A 17,782-nucleotide genomic window follows, 5' to 3' on the forward strand; every position below is an offset into this window, starting at 1 on the left:
GGGTGGAAACATCTGCTGCCTGCGGATGGGTCCGGCCTGGGGCATGACCGTAGGTGCATACTGTTGCAGTCGCAGTGTCAGGGACAGGATTAGCAAAGGCACCTCCACAGCGGCCTGCACTGCCTCCGGCCCCTGACCCTGGACTGCACCAGTCACACTTACATCAACACCCCCGCCGGGCCTCATGGGCTGGGCTGATGGGGCCTCCTCCTTCTCTCCCTCCCCCACCAACCTGGATGCCTCCCCACTGTCTTGCGCAGTGTCTTCCCCCTGTGCAGGCTCACCTGCCCCCCACCACTGCTGAGGAGTCTTCCACCACCTTCGCCCTCTTGGACCTACCCTCAGCAGCTGTGGCCGTTGACTCTGACGCGCCACCAATCTCCTTGCTCCCGGAAGGTGACAGTACCTGGGAGGATGACTGGGCCTTTACTCTACGCCTGGTGGAGGCATTCCTGCTGCCATGCTCCACAGTGCCTTTGCCCTCTTCTTCCATCGTCACTGTGGATAGGGAAACATAGAACACAGACATCAGGGTACTGAACACATGTGTGTATGTCACAATGATAATGTACATCAGTGGCACTGTCAGAGGTCACAAGCATCATCACCATCCACTACACACAGGGAAGTGCTATTCACACACACGCACAATCATGTCTGTCATTCACAACAGACATTTACATCCTTAGACAAGACACTGTCAGTGCCTCTGAATTGTGCTTCCAGCTTACACGCATCATGGGTCATACATGTCTCATTCATACACATCACCTGACAGTCATGAATCAGGCCATTGAGCTATCACATCAGAGATCACTAGAGGTCAAATTGGCAGCGTGAGGCATTCACACAATCAAAATCTCAAGTAACATACATCACAGAGTGGTGGCCAGTCACACACTCACTACTCAGACACATGCACATGTACACCATGCATGTCCATGATGTTGACATAAGCACCCATGTCTCACACCTCTCACATGCCCCAGTCCAGACACAGGTTACATGCCGGTGCACATCACACATTGCAACATAGACACCATTGATGTTGCACACGCTTGAATGGACTCACATGCAGAAGTGTCAGGGACATGCATACAGACATCTGTACAGGAGGCATGCCAAACATAAGGCCAAGGTGTACACTCCAGCCACACGTCAACATGCACATGCACAATGTTGGACAAGAACAATGGACACTTACCAGTCGACTCCAGAAAGAGCACCAATTCCAAGACCTGGGAGTACAGCGCTGTGTAGAAGCGCTCCAGGACCCGCATCTCATAGTTGGTCAATCAGCCCCCCACGGTCATCACCAGTCTTTTGGAGGCGCCGGGCATTGTTGAGGGTCCTGGACTTGAAGTCTTCCCAGCGCTTGGGGACATGATGGTAGTCGCGGGGTGCCACCCCCTCCATGTTGATGGCACCCACGATGTCCGCGAAGATCTTCCTCCGTCCTTCATTACTGGCTTGCGATGGTCCTGGATGCCAACTTCCCTGGCTGAGAAGCTGATAGCCCACTGCCTCGCTGACGTGGGGTTGCCACTTGCCTCAGATGGAGTTGGGTCAGATATGTCAATGCCTGAGAGAGGTGTGGGTGGGCAAGATGGTCCTGGGGCTGGTCTGTGGAGTGATGGTATGACACGTCGGGAGTCTTCTGGATCAGCAGAGGTGGTCCTGATGACAGGAGCACTGGCAATGGCTTCAGAGCAGGCACCAAAAAGCAGGGCATGTGGGCGGCAGGCACACAGAGTGGGCAGGCAGCAGCAGATGGTTCATAGGAGGCAGCTTGTGCAGTTGGAGGCAGGTAAATAGGCTGATAGGCAGGGGCGTGGGTCTTACGTGTTACTCGCATGGCCAGCTGTAAACAGAGTGACCCCGCACGTGCGGAAACAGCGCATTAGTGTGGAATCAGAGGAAAGGCACTAAGCACGTAAGTTACGTGACACAAACTGAACGTTGGGTGTTGCCCTTTGGTTTCGGGTTAAAGGTATGCGTAGGACAACATTGCAATGTACGGGCATTTCTTGGCGGACGGACGCGTGGACTTCAGAGTATTTTGGGGTCACACATAAATGTTTCACTACTGTGACAGTACATACTTCTTGTTTTGAGGGGGAGTTGCCTCTGCGAACACGCGCATGTAATTTTCCATACTGTGGTTGCCCCTGTGTGTCGCGTACCCTCATTTACGAGGTCATAGTACCCTACGTGTTCCTCACATATACATTTTTAGTGTTGCTGGGTGCCACAGCGTACTGCGTAACATTCTTCCTTAACACGTGGGTTGCTGAGGGGTTGCATACACGTGTTGTTGGGTTGCCTGTGCGTTCCGCGACACGTTATTTTTTACCCAGGGGTAACATTGAACCTAGCTGGAGCACAGTGGTACGTTTTACATCACGTACCCTGCCTCGTCACTGAAATTGCCCAGGTCAATTGATAGCTGCACCTCCCATTGCGCTAATACATCAGTGCCATGTCTGGGAGGGCAACAAGAGGGAAGGGAGGCAAAGGTGGCCGAGCTGGCCGAGGTGGCCAAGCAGGCCGAGGTGGCAGAGGTAGGCCAGCTGGCCGAGGTGGCCAAGGTGGGTGAGGTGGGCAAGGCATCACAGGTGTCCCAGGTGTCCAGGCCTGTGCAGGGATAGCTATGCCCCTCACCGAAAAGGGTCAGGGAGGGGCAGCTGATGCTGACATCCCTAGCACCCAGGGTCCTGGACTAGCAGTGTCATCTGCCATCCACAGCAGCCAGGGTGTGGAAGCTGCAGGGGCACCTGTGGCTACCACCACCCAGGATCAGGGTCACCCAGCCAGGACTCCAGTGGTCCCTGCCCAGGGCCAGAATGACTCAGGGGCAGATTTCCATCTCCCTAAGGCCAAGAGACATGCGGTGCAAGGTACTGGCACCAGCACCCGGGGTCCTGGACCAGCAGTGTCATCTGCCGTCCAGAGCAGCCAGGGTGTAGAAGCTGCAGGGGCAGCTGTGGCTACCACTACCCAGGCTCAGGGTCCTGGCCAGGAATGTAGTGGTCCCGGGCCAGGCCCAGACGGACTCAAGGGTATATGTCCTTGGCCCTAAGGCCAAAAGACGTGTGATGCAAGCTACAGGCACCAGCACACACGTACAGATGACTGCAAGCAAGACTACTGTCATACCATCAGGGGCTGATGCCATAGCCCAGACCAGTACTCCAGCCCCTACTGACCCAAGTGGTTCCAGCCATTCCGGGTATGCACAACCTTTCAAGAAGCAAAAGCGTGCAGTAGCGGGACAGGCTCTAACCCGAGGCATGTCACAGGAGACCCACACGTCTAGGAAGAAGAGCTTCTGTGATGAGGAACTCCACATCCTCCTGGAATATATGTTGGAGCATGAACGTGACATACTGGTGTGGCAGGGAGCACACATACGCCTGCTCAGCATATGGGCCACTGGCACCACGTCACGGATTGAATAAACCTCTTGGGCCATGTGAGGCACACATCTCCTGAGGTAGTGAAGCGTTGGAACGACCTCCGACGCCGAGCGAAGTATAAACTGGGTGCCACCTACAAATCTTCTCTGGTGACCGGAGGTGGGACACAGCCAGAGGACAATGAGCTCACTCCACATTAAGTGATCGTCAGTGATCTGATTGATGTGGAGCAGATCCGAGGCGTGGGAGACCTGCCAAATTATGAGGAGATGTCCGGTGAGTGGTGATGCATGTGCGTCCAGGACATGTGTATGTTGCTTGGATGAAGTGTTGTGATTGTCTTACAGTTATGCCTGCATTTGCGTGACTGACAAGTGTTAACCATGTCGTGGTGCACTGGTACGTGCTGTTTGTCATGCAGACTGCATACGGACAATGTGCTGCACACCGGGACAATACTCATGCGCCACTCTTGCTCACTCCTTCCATGTTACTCTCTGTCCAGCCTTCCTTGCCACTCTTCCAGCTACAATCTGTTATGGCGTATTGCTTGTGATTATCTTCCTATGCACACTCGCCTTCTCTCATCACATCTCTTGACATCTCAGGGAGGTCACCCTGCCAGATGTTCCTCCTCATAGGTATTCTTCCTTTCAGCTCCTTCCCCCAGCACATCACTGTCTCCAGGGGACTGGTCATTCCTATGCTGGCCTACTGCAACAGACAATGTTCCTGTGCTTCTACTCTCTTCCCTCTGCAACTCCCCCAGGACTGGACTGTGTGAATGCTCCTTTTGCCAGGTATCTCCCTATGACTGTGATGATGGCACTGGCTCCCATGCACCACCCGTACTTGGGGTGTATTTACTGTAGCCCTACAACTCACTGACAACACTTGACACCTGATTCATGCACTTGCCCTTACACTGCCGTCAGTCCGAATCTTTGCCTTTCCTGGTTATGTAGTTATGTTCTACGTAGAGCCTGTTCCCATGTACTGCACTGCACCCTCACACTTCCAACCCTAGGTCTACCCTTCTACATGCCTGCTCACTGGGGTGATGTCAATGTGACCTGGAGTCTTGGAATAGGTGTGCCTGCCTTCACTCCATTCCACCACCCTAGCATTGTAGCACTGTGTGTTACTTGTGTTTTTGGTTATTGTGATTTACATGTCATGTCATGTCAAAAGCATTGTGCCTGGCTGTGGGGCAGCAGTCATCAACTTCCGTCACATGCTGTTTGTCAGTTCAGGCATGGTCATGCTAGTGGCGTCTGTTTACTTGCATAAGTGATGCTGGTGACTCAACTATGTCAGTCCGGTGCTTGTGTGTGAAGCAGGTGCTATGCACCATGGACTACATGTGGTGTTGTACCCTTTGACGCACATCCATGTCTGCACTCATTATATCCTTCCCTTCCATTGACACTGTGTATGTGGATTCCTTGCTGCAGTCACAGGTGAGTGCATTAACTGTGGGTGTTGGCCTCTGCCAGACATCTGTAGGCGGGAATACCCCTCACAGGGCCAGTTAGTGTTAGGACAATGGTCTGTGGTGGTTACAGGAGCAGGGTCACGCTCCACAGTATTGGCTGCTGCTCTTGAGACAGCTGTTCAAGGGAGGGATGCAGTCCTGCAGTCAAAGACAGCGCCAGCACATCAAGGGCCAGGTTTCCTTGGCCCAAGCAGGCATGGGGCCCACCTACGCGGTGGCCGTGTGCCAGCACATGATAATGTGTGGGAGCAATCCATGTATTCGGTTGCACAACAGGGGCTTCATATGAGATGTTGGCTCAGGGCATGGAAAGAGTGGCCAATTCCATTCTCCCCCTGGAAAGACAGATTGAGCTCCAGGAGCAAGCACATGCCACTCCCACATGCTCCACATGCAAGACAGCAACAGGTGCCGACGCAGAAATGTGGTCTCTGCGCGCAGCCATGGGTGCAGAGGGTCGGGCCCACAGGGCTGCTCTGTGGGAAGAGGCTATTTCACTTCGAGTTACACTAACTGTACTTTTGGCAGCACGCAGTAGGTGGTCAGAACAGCAGATGCAACAGTTGACGCACACCATCTCTGTGGAACTGCATGCAACCCATGAGGTGTTGCAAGCAGACTATGTGCATCCCATGACATGGTGCAAGCGGAACTACGTGCATCCTGTGAGGCGTTGCATGCAGACATCCGTGCCATCATGTTGCTGATGCGAACATCTCAGTCCTGCATGGCCACTGCCATTGAGGACCAGGCCAGGGCTATACGTGGTATACCTTCCTTACCAATGACATCTTCTATTGCTACACCAGAGGATGGCGACAGCAGCGACAGCTCTCCCGATACCGGATAGTCGTACAGACCACAAACCCATGGAGGGTTATTTTATTTTTTATTTTTCGCCATCAACACATGGTGCAAAGCCCTCCCCGCAACCCCCTGGTCCACCATGGGCTTTTATTTATTTTTTTTTTTTGGTCTATTGTGCATTTATGTGACAGTGTGTTGCTTTTTGTGGCATCCGAGTGCATCCACTGTAGGTTCCATCTGGGCCCATATTGGCTTGTCTCGTGTTGGTACACTCCCTGTTTGTGTCTTAGGGTCCAGACACATATGCGACTCCTGCCTTCCCCTTTCCATGGGCTTGCAAGGAGTGCAGCGTATGAAAGTATCTTACACAGAGTCATTGGGGTTCTGTTTCATCTGTGGGCAGTCTCAAGACCGACCTGTGTATACACCCCTAGTCGGATTCATGATTATTTGTCCAGTGCATGGTTGGCATCCCTTATTTTCTTAAAAAATCCATAATTTCTTCATGTTCCATCTTCATGTATTAGCTTTTCGGTCTACATTGTTGTTGGCAGTCCTGCGTTATGCGCTTCATGCCCCCTTCAGTTGCCAGGGCCACACTACTAATGGAAGGATGCTATGGGGTAGTTAGGGCACATTGAGGCACTTCTGGTATTCTGATTGGTGACTATCAGGCATGTTCACTGTTGGGTCCTGTGTTTGTGGTATGTTTTACTCTCCAATTGACGTTCCTGTGTACATGGATGTTTTGATGTGTGAGAGTAAGTTGTTTCAGTAATTGTTTTGTTTCTGGTTGAGCGCTTTCTGACAGTACTGTTATGTGTTGGCCATTTATGTGTCACTTTTTATGTTGCTTAGCATGGCATGGTGTGTCAACCGGGTGACATGGAGTTTGGGAGGGTTCAGGTGACATATCGGCATTTGGATGTGTATTTTTGAATGGGGTTGGTGGCATACTGCATCTTCCATGTTTGTCTTTTGCGCACACCAGGATGAGTTGGTTTGAGTTGTAAGGGATGCCAACAATGTAGCACTTCCAAGGACAGATTGTCAGGGTAGTAAGGTTAGGACAGATGATTGTCCCTATGTCATCATTGATTGTCACCTGGAATGTGCCAGGCCTGTGTGCACTCCGCAGTGGTTGGATTCTAGATGAAAAATTGTGCCACAAGCTGGGTACGGGCAGCCTCGCCGTGTGCCCTTTCCCCTACCATGCGAAGGGGCCGTGCATATGGTTTGGGATGTGGGGGCACCACCATGTCCCTGGGTACACCACACCATGTTGCAACATTGTGCAGGACACATCCAGCCACAATGATCCTGCACACAACTCGTGGCGCATATAGTAGCATTTCACCAGGGTGGTCAATGGAGCGAAAGCGTGACTTTAGTTCTCTGAATGTACGCTCCACTATGCCCCTGGTTGCAATATGTGCTGCATTGTATCTTACCTGTGGTGGGGTGGTGGGGTACCGTATTAGGGTCATTATTTAGGTGCTCAGTGTGTAGGCGCTGTCCCCTTTAGAGGTGAGATGGTGTGTCAGTGGTGTGGTTTAGTCTGTGTGAGGCATGCACGCATTTTCATGGCCATTTGTACTCACCAATGAGTCATGTGTTGCCATGCCCCCCAGCTTCCACGGCCCAGTGTAGGGGTTACATTCTGTATATGAAACTATCATGGGTGGACCCTGGATAGTCTAGGATGACATGAGGTGTCCATAGACCTGGACATCAGGCATCCCAAAAAGGCTAGTCCTGGGTAAAGAAATGCATGCCCTGGCTATCCTCATCCTCCTGTGGTGTCCCATGATCACTGCTGTCAAAAATGGAACATTCATGGAAGCTGCATACTCGCATTTGTGTTTTGCATGTCTATTTATGCATTGTACTTTTTCGCGGTGGTGATTACGCCAGCTTTTGCTCGGAGGATGGGTTTCTGGATTTACGTGTCTTTTCCCACGTGCCGGTGAGCCCTGTGATTCCATGAATATGTGTTGTAGGCGCGTGTGTGGCCGTTGCGAGTATTTTACTGTGATACGTCCCACGTAACGCCCACATTTATGCTTTTTGTTCCCCATTCCATGTGTTCCACCCCCTTTTTAGGTTACTGCGCAATACGGTACGCCCCTTCGGTGGGAGTCTCATGCAAGGCATTCGTGGTGTCGAAGTGACATGTCGGAGCTGTGCGGATTCCTCGCCATTTTCCGGTAAGCTGTGCTCTTTCGGTGCCATGAATCGCCTTGCACGTGTTTTAGCGTGTTTTTGCGCCCATGTCCCCCTTTTTACACGCAAATAATTACATGAATCAGGCAGATTATATCTCTTTTCGTACCTGGCCACTGCTGAGTTTAAGTTAGCATTCCTGATGTAAAATCCATGTTCGTTCAACCTAACGTTTACTGGTTGTCTGGACGACCCATATAGTAGAGCCCACATGGGCATTTGATAGAATAAATGATGATGGTGCTGTCGCAAGTGGCATAGTTTTTCATTTTAATTTTCTCGTCCGAGCGGAGATAATTAATGGTATCTCCCTTGGTAACACATCCAAGTTCAAACAATGTAGGCAAGGAAATGTGCCGATTCATTTCGTGATGGGTTTCTGAATGGGTGATTTTGTGGAGACAAATCCGTCTCTGAGGTTCCTACTTCTCTGATAAGCAAATACCAGAATTCTTTGAACAGATGTTGCACTCTGAGGTTGCATGTGAGAGTTATCCAGTTTTTCTTGATAATCTTTTTAATATGATCACTCTGTGTAGAAAACTTAGAAACATACACCAGTGGGGGTGCACCTTTAGGTTCCTGTTTCTGTGTTAGTAATGTATTTCGTTCAATGAGGTCAGCCTTTCAGGGTTGCTGTTTCTATATCTGGCTGAGTGTGTGGTTCCCACACAGTTTCACTTGCAGCATGAAGAAGAGGAGCAGCCAAGATACATGTAGCCAGGCATTCTGCCCGAAAACAACAGACTTCCTCAGGCTGAATCACAAATGAATGTTTGGGCTCCTGCAGGTATATTGCCTAAAGCCAGCGTGTGTGCTTCTGTGAGGTCATGTGACTACATCTAGTAAGATGTATATTCATCATTGCCCACACCAAGCGCCATCTCAGAATGGTGCTGGGTAACTATAATGTTAAATAAAGGTTGTGATAACAGGATAATGTTTATCTCATTTGGATGAAAACAGTAAACATCTTGAAGATAGAAACAAATTCCCAAATTGCTGGATAGAGGTAAGCATTGACATACTCCTTTAGGGAGCTAAGTAAGACAAGTGTCTGTTAAAACAATTGTGGTGAGCAGTGTTAAAAAGAAACAGCAGTGTTAAAAAGAAACACTCTATCAGCAACAGGCTCTAAAATCTGTGGTGTTATAACAAACAGAAGGGGGCTGCACGTCCCACTATTGAATTGAATTGTTCATGCAGATAAGTTGCACAACTGTAAAATGCAAGTGCAGTCATAAATTACAATTTATATCAATACAGTTACTAACGAAATGAAAAAGAGATAACATCTTGCCTCATTGGGCGCAACATCATAGTCAAAGATAGCAATATTCCCTCTATGACCAAATCCTGTTTTGAACAAGGAATACAAACAGGAATATTGTCTACTGTATTCTCGATCATAGTCAGATTATGATACATGTGCAAACATGGCAGATGTAAAGTGCTAATGCTGCAGAAATATATAACAATAAGAAAAGCCACTGATCACACACAAAAGCATAAGAACACAATTTCATCAATCATATTATTATCCGATTTTACCGATATAATCTAAAATCTTACTGTTCGTTTTTTTGTGTCACATGGAAACTCAGTGCATGACCCCACAGTACCTGACCTCATATATCATGCTAAAATCCTAATATATATGATCTGTGTACCTATATATACATTAAACACGCAAGCCTACAACTTTAACTAAATGCTGTGTTAAATAACATGTATATAAATGTGCCAATGTTACGATGATACAATAGTTGATACAAATTACATTAACAGTTGGCATCGCAGACAGTAGATGATGGGCTCTATATAGATACATGTTAAGTGATAGTGTATATCATACATTATAAATTTGAGGTCAAGTGCCATTAATAGATTACTGCAGAAACACATATAATTATTCTTCTGTGTTGAAGCCATTTGGTTTCAAAGTTTGCAATTTGCTAATAGGTTTATATCACAGTGTCTGAAGTAGCGGCCCTGTAGTTATGGTTAAGTTGCTCAACACATAGGAAGAGCAGTTTTTGGGAGGCTTTTAACTTTGGCACTATTTTACGAATGTGCATGAAACTTTGCAAAATATATGCCCACCTATGAATGATTTTGCAGTCTTGTGTGGTTTCGTCAGGAAAGGGCAAACTTATAGGAGGGGTCCAGATAGACATACATTGGAAAAAAAAAAAATTCTCATGCAACAGCCCAAACCGCTCGATGGATTTGCACCAAACTTGCTTGAGGAGCGGTGGCCTGGTCTCAAATGTGTGCTTTTTCAAATTTGTTGTAAATCTGTACAGTACACATTTTTAAAATGGCCAACAAGTAGGTCCAACTAATTTAGTGATACTTCCTGGTTCAGTGTCCATCGACACCTCTGGGTCAATCAGGGAGATGCATCATTTTGGCGGACATTGTACGTGCCCACTGATTGGTGAATTAACAATGTGAGGTGCTTCAGTACTTTTGGAACTGGCGCCATGTTGGATTAGTGAACTGCACCATATTCTGTAAACATCAATGTAAAACATATTAAAAACACAACATTACACTTGTCAAACTAATTAAACTATCTCTGGGGAGTTGAGGGGTGGTGAAGATTGGATGGGATATGTTCAGACAAATCCAACAATCAGTGGTTTTTTCTTCTCTGAAGTCCACAAACATCTCAGGCAAACTTAATAAACATTCTAAGCCATCCATGTATATTTCTGGATTATAGTGTCAGTGAAGAGCAGTTTTTGGATGGCTGAAAACTTTGGCACCATTCAATAAAGCTGGATGAAATATTGCAATATCATTTGAGACCCAACATTCAGGGGTGTTGCCAGGTCTGGAAAAGATCAGGGGCTAAGCTAATGTCAGTACTGGCGGGACTCAGGGCTAGGTAGCATTTTGGTTGTAGCACTTGAGCTTCTATCCGGGGCTACAACCAAAAGACTTGGGGCTATAGCCCCCTCAGCCTCCGCCTAGCAACGCCTCTGCCAACATTGAATGCTACTGAAAGGTTTGATACAATTTCGCCAAGAGGGGGCAAAAGTAGAACGGGAGGGGCCCAAAATATTTGAACGGCTTAAAGATTTGGTGCTGTGTAATGAATCTGCTGTTTGTAAAAATATTTTGAACCCAACTGTGAGTGTTTTTGCAGAGTTTGATGTGATTTTGTCAAAGGGGGCAGAATTAGGGGCCTGGTCTCAACATTTTTAGATGGCTCACAACTTTGTAATTGTTTGATGAATATGCACAAAAGTTTGCAAAATGATTATGGACCCATCCTTGAATAGATTTTGTCAAGTGGGAGCTAACTTTTATCACTATTTTGTGTACCTACATGTTGAAACATTTCAAAAAATAAAACATTGACAGATTTGCCGCAAACTGAAAAACCCCAGAAATTCGCAAGTTATGGTAAACTAAACAACCATCATTCGTGCCACCACCGTGCACTGCTAAGACTAACACCCACGACATCAAAGATGACATCACAAATATCATTGATGACATCACTGATGACATCACATGCACATTTACTTTTCATACAAGGTTTTGTGAAGGTAATGTTGGCAAAAAAGTATCAGGGATTATCAGGAAATGTGTAATAAACTACATACTTCATTACGCAATGTAGTGTTCTAAAGAACATTCCATTGCAGTATTCTTTCTAGTACAGGAACCTTCTCATACAGAAATGTAAGTATAAACTGCAGCATACACCACAATGGTGCTATATTTGTAATTTTTCAAAGCTATATGATAAAACAGTGAATGCTTCTTTATCAGACTTTTCTGTACTGTGAAACGTGTACTAAGTAGCTAATAATGCATCACTTACTACATATTTCTACTAGTACACACAAAACATCGCCTACAATGCATACAAATATGGGGCTTGTATATGGAGAGTAAAGTAAGCAAACAAGATGCAGTATCATGAGCAACTGTGTATAATCTACATGATTGTATTCACACACAAAAATGATTGATTGTTTCAGGCCTGCTTCTGCCTCTATATATGAACATCATAGGATGCAATTAAATTCTAAGGAAAGTAGCGTAAGAACATGTGGGAATAGCAATATCTATAAATGTAATAACTTTTGAAAGTTAAGTTTCTGACTGTCATTAAATAAAACTACCTGGCCTACATATGGCAGTGAACAAAAAATAAGGGGCTAGACATGTGATGTCATCAGTGATGTCATCAATGATATTTGTGATGTCATCTTTGATGTCCTGGGTGTTAGTTTTAGCAGTGCACGGTGGTGGCATGAGTTATGGTTGCTTAGCTTCCCATAAATTGCAACTTTTTGGAGTTTTTTGGTTTTACTTCGAACCGTAGCATCCCTTTAACAAGGTTTTTTTCGCTGAATTTCATAGGTTTTTAGTAGTGCAACTTAACCATAACGTCTCTTTTACAACATTATTTTCACTGAATTTCATAGGATTTTAGTAGCGCAACTTATTCATAATGTCCCTTTAACAAAGTCTTTTTTACTGATTTTATATATTTATAAACTTTCTGTATTAGGTACAGTAAAAATAATATATATATCTTTTTACACAGAAATGTATACTACTTTAGAATGGCTGGAAGAAAATGTTCCGTGTGATGAAATAAGTGAAAACTTTGATACTAACTATGCAACTAACTGCCTGATGTACCAGCCTCCAGGGGGCGACATCACCAGCAGGTGTGAATGGGAGTGTGAACAAGGTGCAAATGGGAAGCAAAATTAACACGCAGGATGAAAGAAGTGCTTTTAATCCTGCAAGTTAATTATGACATTTCAAAGATACATGGCCTGATGCAAAGACCTGCATTGTCCACACACAATACACACACACATACACACTCTCAGACAAACGTGGGCTTGGCGCACTTCGAAACCCTGGTGCCTATGCTGAACCTTCAGAAACCCCTATTTCTCCTGTGGCATAGGAGTTAAAATGCTGTCGGGAGACTCGGGATGTAGCACCAGACCACATGTGTGTCTGAGGAGCAGGACTGAGTCCCCGTCAAGTTGAACCTGCCTAGTCACTCATCTCTGTGCCTTCTAGAATATGTACTATCATGCATGTATAAACGAAATTGAAAACCCTAAGAACCTCAATTTAAACTGATAGGACTTAAGAAAATAACCATTTGCTGAACGTCTCACTACTGTGCCCACCATGAGGTGTTCCCAGAAATAAGGGACAGTCTTCTTAAAACTATAGGATGTACATATGCTGTAGTTTACCTAAAAACCCACACGTGGTAACACCTCTGCTACAGGAACATTTAAAAGCACACTACTGTGCATAGCAGAATGTGAAGAGCAGTCGCAAAACCTGCCACAAACATGAGTTTTTGATGAACACTTGCATAGCTGTCAGGTGCTCCCATATTATGCCCGATAACATGAGCCTGTTCTTGCTTTTGAGTTTACATGCTGGAATTTGTAGGCCCATACTTAGCACGGGAAACATGAAACTACAAATCCAATCATGCAACGAGAAAAGCCAGCAATGGCTCTTGGTGGCTCACATGGCAGCTATGCACTTGGACATCAAGTATGGAGTTTGGAAATGAAAGCAAGGCTCAAAAGTGCACTGACTGGACAGCAGGATAGGAAGACAACCATTAAATGTAGTGTGAAGCATATCAGACTGAAACCAATGTTTGGCAGACTAGTTACTGAAACAGTGATTGGAAGCATGTGTGTATTTATGCATTGAAACAACTTCCGTTATAGCACAGAAATCCTCCTTCGTCGTGTTTCAAAATGCCAGCATAGTCAGTTGTATACAACCTCTTTCCAGAAGTCTGCTAAGTAGGCTCACAGTGTGCACCCCTTCAAATGACAACTTGGTGGCATTCCCTTTGTAAATGCCTGCGCATTCTTAGACCAGCCCTCCTAATGGAAAACACCACACTTCTCTATATAAACAAATTATTGCCCATTACTTTATGTGTACTTTCCAAATCAAATGTTTAAAAACACCATACAGACATTAAAAATAATACAGAAAAAGACCTTAGAAAATCATCTGCAGCGAATGCAGCAAAAAATGGATCTATTAAAATAATAGTGCAGTCAGAAATATTATTTTCCCAAGTATTCGGGCATGTACTTCTAAGCATACATTGATCGATTGTACAAACATTTCCTATGCACCTTTTACTCTTTTTTACACATGCGAAATCAGGCAGCAGGGCGCGGCCATCTTGTGATAATCTTATCCGTTCCCAATCGCCCAAGGTGAACTGCCCTGGTGGCACCAATGCATATTCCCCGCCCCTGAGTCTAACATCACCAAACCTAGTGATATGCTCCACCTCTCTCCAGAACATTACTATACAGCGTAGTAAAACGCACCCAATCATCACCTACGTGATAATGGTACTTGACACAGAACCCGGAATATCAACACACATCATCTCACAACACAGCGCGTCCCAATTTTGAATATGAAACAATACTTCTAAAGGAAATACCAAATTGTACAATTTGTAAAGTACTTTTATTTCACAATAAACGCTCCGAGAACATCCAGAGACTTACATATGCAAGCAAATAGGTAATTGTTTTCTTTGTTCTCGATCCACAAATGTTTATCGTGATTCACGCAATATTCCGGTGAAGACTTTGCATGAACTTCGGCTAGACCACCGCAAAACATATGAAGTTGCTCCTTATCGCTCGTATGGCGTACGGCATATGGGCACAAAAAAAGTGTACAATTTGTAAAGTACTTTTATTTCACAATAGACGCTCTGAGAACATCCGCAGACTTACATATGCAAGCAAATAGGTAATTGTTTTCTTCATTCTCGATCCACAAATGTTTATCGTGAGTCACGCGATAATCCTGTGAAGACTTTTCATGAACTTCCGCTAGGCCACCACAAAACTGATGGTTAAAAAAAACTTCAGTTGGTATCTGGAATCCATGACCATCGCAGAAACTCAAAATGTAGCTGTTTAAAAAAAAAGATAACAAAAATGTGTCTCAGTAACCAATCTTATTACAGTTTATCATTTTAACCATCAATTTGGGCCCCTGTTACAACTACTGATAAACACGGATGTCAAATAATAATAACTCAAACAAAAGAACGTGCAAATGACTCTTCAGTTTTCTGTACACGTTACTGCTACGGAGTATGGTGAGCTGAAAATGGGATGCTAATGCTGATGCTGCAATCAGAGAGCTAAATAAAACTAAAAAGAACAGATACACAGAATTGTAATTAAATATTAGCGTTCCATTACATATTTGTGAGCCTGGGGGACCCCAGGACCGCACTACTCCCATCTCAATGCTGCACTGCCCATATCCCCACGACAAAAAAAAACTACACACACAAGTTCTAATTGCGTGTCATTGCAATATACCACACACGACACACAATATAATTTACCCCACCAATATTGTCATTGAATTATAATTTGACTAGTTCATGTACAAAATCCTCCAAAGAAAAACGTACATAATATTGTATCGGCGTAAAACAAGCACTCCGTCCACTTCAACGAATTTTCATAAAATGAAATTACATGTTCCTTTCTATAATTTTTGAATAGTGAACATTATCATATTTGAAAGTCTTACATCCCTCCCTTCATGCATTCTGTTGGCAATCCTCCCTTTGTTTCAAGGTCAAAAAACAATTGAACCTTATACTGTGTACCATGCGTCTGTCTGCTCAACTAGTATACAAAAATACTATGGCACTGACCTTCACTCAGAATGGGAGCAAATAGCAGTTCACAGCACAGACGCATTACAAATATTTTTGAAAAACATATGAATTGTTTGCTACACCAATGCGGGGGACCCACAGTCATGCCCCACAATCTGTCACCTCAGCCCATCTCCCGTTCACACAGCAACTCAAAACCAACATCATACTAAAGTGAAACAGCCAGTAGTGCATTGATTATATCCACGGACAACCACTATGACCATGGACATGGCTAACACATCAGGGGCACTTGCCACCTAAACAAATACAGTATTTGACCCATCTCCTTCTCCCCAACCGCCCCCGAGCACTTCTGCACACCAACACACTCCTCACAATTGCATTTTGCCTCTGTTTACTACCACGCTGTCAGTACACCTTCAACAAAAACAGCAAAATTACCTTGCGCTAAAATAGTGAAAGGCATTTGGGCAAATTAGTTTGTTTACGATTGTATCTCAAAGAAGATGTATACAATCATACACAACAATCCGAAATATTTACTTCCAAAGGTATCTTATAACGAGGTCCTATTAAAAATTGTACAATATTAACTGCATAGCCTACCGAAAGCTTCACATACAAACTCTACAAATGAAACAGTACACAAACTTTTGCGTTCTGGATATTTGATGGGTGTTTGATTCTATGGGTGTGTTATTGCTGTCTTTCAAGTGTGTATTTTCCCTATGTATATGTTTCATATGCTGTGAGTGGACCCTAAGTGAATAATTGTAAGAACATATTTGAAGTATAAGTCTACAAATATAGTACTTTTGATTTTTTTGTTCCTAACTATTACTGGCCAAGATATATCACTAAAGGAAAAAAGAGCAAGTCAGACATGTGATGTCATCAGTGATGTAATCAATGATATTTGTGATGTGATCTTTGATGTCCTGGGTGTTAGTCTTAGCAATGCACGGTGGTGGCGCGAGTTATGGTTGCTTAGCTTACCATAACTGGTGAATTTCAGGGGTTTTTCGTTTTACTTGGAACCATAACGTCCCTGTAACAAAGTTTTTTTCACTGAATTTCATAGGTTTTGAGTAGCGCAACATAACCATAACCTCCCTTTATCAAAGTTTTTTTTTTACTGAATATAGATATGAATAGTGTGAATTTGATAGATGTTTACTAGGATTCCCTTGTATATAACATCTAAAATAGAATATACTGAATCCCCTGCTAGTGATTTGATGTCCTCGGACTGTGCGTATGTCGTGGATGGACGCGGACAACATCAACACTACCCAAAAACTCAGGGGGTATCTTAGATTGTTCCATTATGCCATATAAACACTGAACAAGTTCAAAAAGCAGCACATGAACACATTATATGTAATAATAAATAAGAATGGAACCTATATATGTAACACATCAACCGTCCATTTAATTAGCATATGTACTAAAATGGAATATACCAAAACAAAAAAGATATGCCTCCAACATAATTACCTCACAGAAACTGCACAGCAAGAAGCAACAGCAGAACTACACAACAGTAACAACAAAAATGACCAGAAACCTCATTTTTCTTATAAACTTTCTGTATTAGGTACACTAAAAGTAATATATATTTTTTTTTTACACAGAAATGTCCAGTACTTTGGAATGGCTTGATGAACATTTCCCACGTGATGAAATGAGTGAAGACAGTGGTACTAATGGTAGGCACTTCTCTATATAAGCCAATTAATAATCATTACTTTATTTGTGCTTAACACTTTTTTTTAACAGTCCATACAAACAGTGAAAATAATATAGCAAAAGAGACTATGGAAATGCTCTGTAGCGCATGGAACAAAAAATTGATATGCTAATGGGAAATTTCAATCTTTTGAAACATTTTGTGGAGGACCACATAAAAGAAAAAAATAAATATCATTGTCCCACATGTACCTGTTCCCCCTCTCCATGTCCCAGTCAACTATCCCCAAACCCTCACTACCAAGAACCAAGAAAAACATTATGATGAGACTTCCATCCCTTCATCCCCTCCCATCCATCCTCTCCAAATCCGTAATTCTCCTGTATTTGTGTCAGTTTCTGCTTCCCCCTCTCTTTCATAAATGTTATATTTGTATACAATAAATTATGTTTGTT

This window comes from Ambystoma mexicanum, chromosome 2p (genome assembly GCF_040938575.1).
Source record: "Ambystoma mexicanum isolate Mex_15411 chromosome 2p, UKY_AmexF1_1, whole genome shotgun sequence".
In the NCBI taxonomy this organism is placed as follows: Eukaryota; Metazoa; Chordata; class Amphibia; order Caudata; family Ambystomatidae; genus Ambystoma; species Ambystoma mexicanum.